Here is a 9,362-nt window from a genome sequence, read left to right on the forward strand (position 1 = left end):
TAACCGGGCAGTATTTCCCAGAGAAGCAAGGGAAGGAAAAGGGCTTTAGCTGCCGCCACGCGAGGCATCAGACCACTTAATCAGCTTATGATCTGGGCAACAGCCTTTAAAACCTTACGACGCCTGTAAACGTGTCAGTCCGTGGGGGGGAACATGCAAGCTGGCACACGCCAAGTCATCTCTTTAAAGACCAGCCTGTGTGTTTGTGTGTGAGAGAGAGAGAGAGAGAGAGAGAGAGAGACTCATGACTGGCCCGACTGCTCATTCTGCCCAGAATCTCGCTTAACCCTTACATCTAAGAAGCCCAGTCTTTCTTGTGATAGGCTTACAGCGCTTGCCCTCACACCATGGAAACAGCTGTGAAAGTTGGGCTACAGAAATGACACGCTTGATTTGATTTCTTTGTCAGTGTCGAGGGCGACACTGTGATAAGATTGTGAATGAGGGACGAAGCGTTGGGGATTCAGTATGCGCGCCCAGCGAATTAACCCTGTCTTTAAAGATAACAGGGGCCTGAAGGATGCCATTTCATACCAATCGGCTGACGCCACGGCCACCAACGCCCCAGAGAAGAAGAGGAGACTTGGCGTTACCATGGCAACACACTCTCTTTCACAACCGCTTACTTCGTCGGCCGAGAGTGAAATGTCACTTCTGCTGGCTGGGCGCTGGACCCTCGCACGTCTGCTGCTCAGTGCTCACACACCCATCGTGTGGCACGCAAACACACACACACATGCCCCCACCCCACCCTACACACACACACACACACACACACACACAGTGAGCAAATCCTCTTGTAATAAACACTAAGTCCCAATATCTGTGAGCCTGTCCCCGTTTTCTCCTCAGCTCTCTCCCTTTGGACAGATAGGTGTGTCCCAAATGGCACCCTACTCCATAAGTAGTGCACCATATAGGGAATAGGGTGCCATTTGGGACACATCCCCTGTCACCCTCAGACACCCTGAGACATTTCCTTGGAATCATTTGATCTGACCCCCAAATCTAATGCCTTCACCTGCGCAGGGATGAGGGGGAGGCATCTTATCTACAGTGGGCCTTAAGTTAAGTCCTTAGGCTGGGTTCAAACTCTCGCTCCCAATGACATAACTCCCCCATTGGCAAACTGTTGAGGAGAGCGACTGGCGACTGGCCATGTTACGCAAGGATGATTAAAATAGATTGGAAATGTGTTGAGCTGCGTACAGAGAAAACAATCGATATACACAACAACATTCTGAATCAAACACATTAAACCAGACCTGCATCAACATTAAAAGATTGGAATTGCAATATTGAGTGCAATATTAAATGCTAAAGTACCAGGCTGATTCATAAGCATGGACGTGACTCCTCAGTATAACACTGCATTAGTGACTGATAGACAAACAGCAAGCTGCCTCTTCATCCACCTGTACACCAGCCACTTAGCTCCCTCGGGCCATACTGCCAGTGAGTAGTGAGAGGGAGGGGAGACAGACAACATGCTGCCAGTGAGTAGTGAGAGGGAGGGGAGACAGACAACGTGCTGCCAGTAAGTAGTGAGAGGGAGGGGAGACAGACAACATGCTGCCAGTGAGTAGTGAGAGGGAGGGGAGACAGACAACGTGCAGCCAGTAGGTAGTGAGAGGGCGGGGAGACAGACAACGTGCTGCCAGTAGGTAGTGAGAGGGAGGGGAGACAGACAACATGCTGCCAGTGAGTAGTGAGAGGGAGGGGAGACAGACAACATGCTGCCAGTAGGTAGTGAGAGGGAGGGGAGACAGACAACGTGCTGCCAGTAGGTAGTGAGAGGGAAGGGAGACAGACAACATGCTGCCAGTAGGTAGTGAGAGGGAGGGGATACAGACAACATGCTGCCAGTTGGTAGTGAGAGGGAGGGGAGACAGACAACATGCTGCCAGTAGGTAGTGAGAGGGAGGGGAGACAGACAACATGCTGCCAGTGAGTAGTGAGAGGGAGGGGAGACAGACAACATGCTGCCAGTAAGTAGTGAGAAGGAGGGGAAACAGACAACATGCTGCCAGTGAGTAGTGAGAGGGAGGGGAGACAGACAACATGCTGCCAGTGAGTAGTGAGAGGGAGGGGAGACAGACAACGTGCTGCCAGTAGGTAGTGAGAGGGAGGGGAGACAGACAACATGCTGCCAGTAGATAGTGAGAGGGAGGGGAGACAGACAACATGCTGCCAGTGAGTAGTGAGAGGGAGGGGAGACAGACAACATGCTGCCAGTGAGTAGTGAGAGGGAGGGAGACAGACAACGTGCTGCCAGTAGGTAGTGAGAGGGCGGGGAGACAGACAACATGCTGCCAGTAGGTAGTGAGAGGGAGGGGAGACAGACAACATGCTGCCAGTGAGTAGTGAGAGGGAGGGGAGACAGACAACGTGCTGCCAGTGAGTAGTGAGAGGGAGGGGAGACAGACAACATGCTGCCAGTGAGTAGTGAGAGGGAGGGGAGACAGACAACATGCTGCCAGCAAGTAGTGAGAGGGAGGGGAGACAGAAAAACAACACAAACACCAAGAAAGAAGGACAATTTTTTTCCCATCAGGGGAGACATTAGCTAGGTTTTAGGTGGTAAAGTAGGGTGGCAGGGGGGTACTGAGGAAACAGAAAAGCCCTCACTCCCTTTCTGGATTGGGGCATTTATGTGTCCCAAATGGCACCCTATTCTCTATATAGTACACTACTTTTGACCAGAGCCCTATGGGCCGTTGTAAAAAGTAGTGCACTATAAAGGGAATTGGCTGCCATTTGGGAGGCTACCACTGTGAAAACAGGTCTGGGCAAACGGGACACAAGGGACAGTGAAGGCACTGGTGTAAATCTACTGGGCTGGCTCTGGCCAAAATAAACAGGGTCGGTGACCGGGGTCTGTTCATGGTTGGTAGACTGTTGTTCTGCGTTAACGTGTATGGGAAGAGGGAGAGAGAGGGATAGAGAGAGAGAGAGAGAGAGAGAGAGAGAGAGAGAGAGAGAGAGAGAGAGAGAGAGAGAGAGAGAGAGAGAGAGAGAGAGAGAGAGAGAGAGAGAGAGAGAGAGAGACCTTCACTATGATGAATCACTAAAACAATATAGAAATACACTACGAAAAAATAAGGATCAGCATGTCAGAAATCAGCTCAATGTAATTGAAGAATCCATAGAGACTAACCACTTCTGGGAAAATTGGAAAACACTAAACAAACAACAACACGAAGAGCTATCTATCCAAAACGGAGATGTATGGGTAAACCACTTCTCCAATATTTTTGGCCCTATTACAAAGAACAAACAGCAAAAAAATATACATGATCAAATGCAAATCTTAGAATCAACTATTAAAGACTACCAGAATCCACTGGATTCTTCAATTACATTGAATGAACTACAGGACAAAATACAAACCCTCCAACCCAAAAAGGCCTGTGGTGTTGATGGTATCCTCAATGAAATGATAAAATATACAGACCACAAATTCCAATTGGCTATACTTAAACTCTTTAACATCATCCTTAGCTCTGGCATCTTCCCCAATATTTGGAACCAAGGACTGATCACCTCAATCCACAAAATTGGAGACAAATTTGACCCCAATAACTACCGTGGGATATGCGTCAACAGCAACCTTGGGAAAATCCTCTGCATTATCATTAACAGCAGACTAGTTAATTTCCTCAGTGAAAACAATGTACTGAGCAAATGTCAAATTGGCTTTTTACCAAATTACCGTACGACAGACCACGTATTCACCCTGCACAACCTAATTGACAAACAAACAAACCAAAACAAAGGCAAAGTCTTCTCATGCTTTGTTGATTTCAAAAAAGCTTTTGACTCAATTTGGCATGAGGGTCTGCTATACAAATTGATGGAAAGTGGTGTTGGGGGAAAAACATACGACATTATAAAATCCATGTACACAAACAACAAGTGTGCGGTTAAAATTGGCAAAAAAACACACACATTTCTTTCCACAGGGCCGTGGGGTGAGACATGGATGCAGTTTAAGCCCCACCCTCTTCAACATATATATCAACGAATTGGCGAGGGCACTAGAACAGTCTGCAGCACCCGGCCTCACCCTACTAGAATCTGAAGTCAAATGTCTACTGTTTGCTGATGATCTGGTGCTTCTGTCACCAACCAAGGAGGGCCTACAGCAGCACCTAGATATTCCGCACAGATTCTGTCAGACCTGGGCCCTGACAGTAAATCTCAGTAAGACAAAAATAATGGTGTTCCAAAAAAGGTCCAGTTGCCAGGACCACAAATACAAATTCCATCTAGACACCGTTGCCCTAGAGCACACAAAAAACTATACATACCTCGGCCTAAACAACAGCGCCACAGGTAACTTCCACAAAGCTGTGAACGATCTGAGAGACAAGGCAAGAAGGGCCTTCTATGCCATCAAAAGGAACATACAATTTGACATACCAATTAGGATCTGGCAAAAAATACTTGAATCAGTTATAGAACCCATTGCCCTTTATGGTTGTGAGGTCTGGGGTCCGCTCACCAACCAATAATTCACAAAATGGGACAAACACCAAATTGAGACTCTGCTTGCAGAATTCTGCAAAAATATCCTCAGTGTACAACGAAAAACACCAAATGATGCATGCAGAGCAGAATTAGGCCGATACCCACTAATTATCAAAATCCAGAAAAGAGCCGTTAAATTCTATAACCACCAAGGAAGTGATTCCCAAACCTTCCATAACAAAGCCATCACCTACAGAGAGATGAACTTGGAGAAGAGTCCCCTAAGTAAGCTGGTCCTGGGGCTCTGTTTACAAACACAAACAGACCACACAGAGCCCCAGGACAACAACAACAACACAATTAGACCCAACCAAATCATGAGAAAACAAAAAGAGAATTACTTGACACATTGGAAAGAATTAACAAAAAAACAGAGCAAACTAGAATGCTATTTGGCTCTAAACAGAGAGTACACAGTGGCAGAATGCCTGACCACTGTGACTGACCCAAATTTAAGGAAAGCTTTGACTATGTACAGACTCAGTGAGCATAGCCTTGCTATTGAGAAAGGCCGCCGTAGGCAGACCTGGCTCTCAAGAGAAGACAGGCTATGTGCACACTGCCCACAAAATGAGGTGGAAACTGATCTGCACTTCCTAACCTTCTGCCAAATGTATGACCATATTAGAGACACATATTTCCCTCAGATTACAGAGATCCACAAAGAATTAGAAAACAAACCCAATTTTGATAAACTCCCTTATCTACTGGATGAAAAACCACAGTGTGCCATCACAGCTGCAAGTTTTGTGACCTGTTGCCACAAGAAAAGGGCAACCAGTGAAGAACAAACACCATTATAAATACAACCCATATTTATGTTTATTTATTTTCCCATTTGTACTTTAACTATTTGCACATTGTTACAACACTGTATATATACATAATATGACATTTGAAATGTCTTTATTCTTTTGGAACTTCTGAGTGTAATGTTTACTGTTAATATTTATTGTTTATTTCACTTTTGTTTACTATCTACTTCACTTGCTTTGGCAATGTTAACACACGCGTTCCCATGCCAATAAAGCCCTTAAATTGATTGAATTGAAATTGAGAGGGAGAGGGGTTGAAAGAGAGAGGGAGAGAGAGAGAGAGCAGAGAGAGAGCGAGGGGTAGAGAGAGAGAGAGAGAGAGAGAGAGGAGAGAGAGAGAGAGAGAGAGAGAGAGAGAGAGAGAAACCACAGTGTGCCATCACAGTAGCAAGATTTGTGACCTGTTGCCACAAGAAAGGGGCAACCAGTGAAGAACAAACCATTGTAAATGCAACCCATATTTATGTTTATTTTCCCATTTGTACTTTAACTATTTGCACATTGTTACAACACTGTATACAGACATAATATGACATTTGAAATGTCTTTATTCTTTTGGAACTTCTGAGTGTAATGTTTACTGTTAATATTTATTGTTTATTTCACTTTTGTTTACTATCTACTTCACTTGCTTTGGCAATGTTAATATACATTTCCCATGCCAATAAAGCCCTTAAATTGAATTGAAATTGAATTGAGAGAGAGAGGGGAGAGGGGGGTGAAAGTGCGGAGAAGAAGGTAGAGATAGAGAAGCATGAGGAAAACGAGGACAACCCTCCTGCTCTCCCTTTGACTGGCCCTGAACTCTGACAGACTATTTTAACGCCACACTTACACCATCCCCCCTCCTTCTCTCCCTCTGTTTTATGGACTGATATACAGTATCCCCTCCTTGTGTTTTATCTACCAACAACCATAACTCTACTAACTAGCATAACTCTACCAACAACCATAACTCTACTAACTAGCATAACTCTACCAACAACCATAACTCTACTAACTAGCATAAATCTACCAACAACCATAACTCTACTAACTAGCATAACTCTACCAACAACCATAACTCTACTAACTAGCATAACTCTACCAACAACCATAACTCTACTAACTAGCATAACTCTACCAACAACCATAACTCTACTAACTAGCATAACTCTACTAACTAGCATAACTCTACCAACAACCATAACTCTACTAACTAGCATAACTCTACCAACAACCATAACTCTACTAACTAGCATAACTCTACCAACAACCATAACTCTACCAACAACCATAACTCTACTAACTAGCATAACTCCACCAACAACCATAACTCTACTAACTAGCATAACTCTACTAACTAGCATAACTCTACTGACGACCATAACTCTACTAACTAGCATACCTCTACTAACTAGCATAACTCTACTAACTAGCATAACTCTACTGACGACCATAACTCTACTAACTAGCATAACTCTACTGACGACCATAACTCTACTGAAGACCATAACTTCTGACGACCATAACTCTACTGACGACCATAACTCCACTGATGACCATAACTCCACTGACGACCATAACTCCACTGATGACCATAACTCTACTGATGACCATAACTCTACTGACGACCATAACTCCACTGACGACCATAACTCTACTGTTGACCATAACTCTACTGACAACCATAACTCTACTGAAGACCATAACTTCTGACGACCATAACTCTACTGACGACCATAACTCCACTGACGACCATAACTCCACTCATGACGATAACTCTACTGATGACCATAACTCTACTGACGACCATAACTCTACTGATGACCATAACTCTACTGATGACCATAACTCTACTAACTACCATAACTCCACTGATGACCATAACTCTACTGATGACCATAACTCTACTGATGACTATAACTCTACTGACGACCATAACTCCACTGACGACCATAACTCCACTGATGACCATAACTCTACTGATGACCTTAACTCTACTGACGACCATAACTCTACTGAAGACCATAACTTCTGACGACCATAACTCTACTGACGACCATAACTCCACTGACGACCATAACTCCACTGACGACCATAACTCCACTGACGACCATAACTACACTGACGACCATAACTCTACTGATGACCATAACTCTACTGACGACCATAACTCCACTGATGACCATAACTCTACTGATGACCATAACTCCACTGACGACCATAACGCCACTGACGACCATAACTCTACTGATGACCATAACTCTACTGATGACCATAACTCCACTGACGACCATAACTCTACTGACGACCATAACTCTACTAACTAGCATAACTCTACTAACAGTATAGGGAATGGTACCAACACTGTAGTGCACTATGCAGTATAGGGAACGGTACCAACACTGTAGTGCACTATACAGTATAGGGAACGGTACCAACACTGTAGTGCACTATACAGTATAGGGAATGGTACCAACACTGTAGTGCACTATGCAGTATAGGGAACAGTACCAACACTGTACGAGAATTGTAAAATACTGACAGCCAAATATTCTTACTGTAAACTTAAAGAACCACAAGGTAGGGTCGTTGACAAAAGATGAGCCTTGTTGAAGCCTTTTGTTCCCCAAGCCCATATGGCCCTGGTCAAAAGTAGTGCACTATATAGGGAACAGGGTACCATTTGGGACACATACTTTTTGATAAAAGTAATATGACAATAATAAAATAAGGAAAGCGTGCGTGTGACAACATTTGTCATTATAGCAGGTTATTATGCTTGATGGAGCACAGCACAGCCACAGCTCTGCAGTCTAACCACCACCACGCACCATGCTGTGAAATGCACTGCCTTGCCTTCTCCCTAATGGAATACAGTCCAACTCTAGACAACTACATTGCTGATATGATTCAGCAGACTGTAGTGTCATTGTGTTAAACACAACTTGGCTAATGAAACTGGGCCTGTCCCATCAGGCCAACCACACCAGGACTGATTGGGTTTCTTAGCTAGCCCTGCCTGCAGCCAGAGCCGGATAGAGACTATAGTGGGTGTGTGTGTGTGTCTGTCTATGTCTGTGTTTATCAGTGGCGCCATCTAGTGCATTTTGTGGACCATGCGCTCAGAAATATAAATGCTGAATGGTAGTGACCGACCCTGAGGAAAACAGTAGTAGAAACGCAGGAGTAAGATAATTAATTCTAAGACCCTAGATGTTTTCTTTATCCAGTTTAATCCTCATGGAAGGTGAGTTTAGACACCATAGTACAGTTTTCACACTATTGTGCCGATCCTAATCAAACTGCGCTGGTTCTGCAATTTTCTTTTTTAATTAAGTATTTTTCATCATGGTTCCAGCAACTGTGGAAGATGTGTAACAAGGATTTAGAACAGTGGTGTCGGCTCAGTCCGGACACCTCATAGCAGGGCTTCAGATTCTAGGTTAGCCTACTCTGTCATTGCCACTAGCATACTGGAGAGGCTTGTATCGATGCTGTTAAAGCTCTGACCCCCCCGTTGAGGCTGGAGATCTTGGCCCCTGGGGGCCCCGGGGCTGCCTGCAGCGGACACCCTGGTCGGCCCTGGGCAACCTGCAGACGAAAACACAGCAGGGTGAGGAGAAAGCCGAACACAACAGATAACAAAAAGAAGAGTTAGTAGGTAGTGTGTTAGAAGTGTGTGAAAGTAAATGATATCTCAGGGACATGCACAAGAGCCCACACACGGTATATGGATGTAAGCTCACGCACGCACGAACGCACGTGCACACGACGCAGCACACACACACACACACACACACACACACACACACACACACCTAGTTATTTTTGTGCTGAGAGGATCACATGTATTCTCAGGGACACACACAAGAGAATACACACTTCAGCATCTATGGACAAATTGTCTAATGTGGATGTTTACTTCTGATGCCACAGCTGGAGCACAGTCACAAGTCCCAGAGGGGGGAGAGGTCATAGGCTCATTATTCCATTAGAGACTTGTTAAAGCATGCTAACGGATCTCACAGTCCA

The 9,362-nt window shown here is 44.8% G+C and overlaps 1 pseudogene; it reads left to right on the forward strand.

Annotated features, from left to right (window-relative positions):
- The first annotated feature begins 468 nt into the window (after window positions 1–468).
- The window catches only part of LOC123488437, a 19,172-nt pseudogene continuing 10,278 nt past the window's right edge, over window positions 469–9,362 (forward strand).

This window comes from Coregonus clupeaformis, unplaced genomic scaffold, assembly GCF_020615455.1.
Source record: "Coregonus clupeaformis isolate EN_2021a unplaced genomic scaffold, ASM2061545v1 scaf2292, whole genome shotgun sequence".
NCBI lineage: Eukaryota > Metazoa > Chordata > Actinopteri > Salmoniformes > Salmonidae > Coregonus > Coregonus clupeaformis.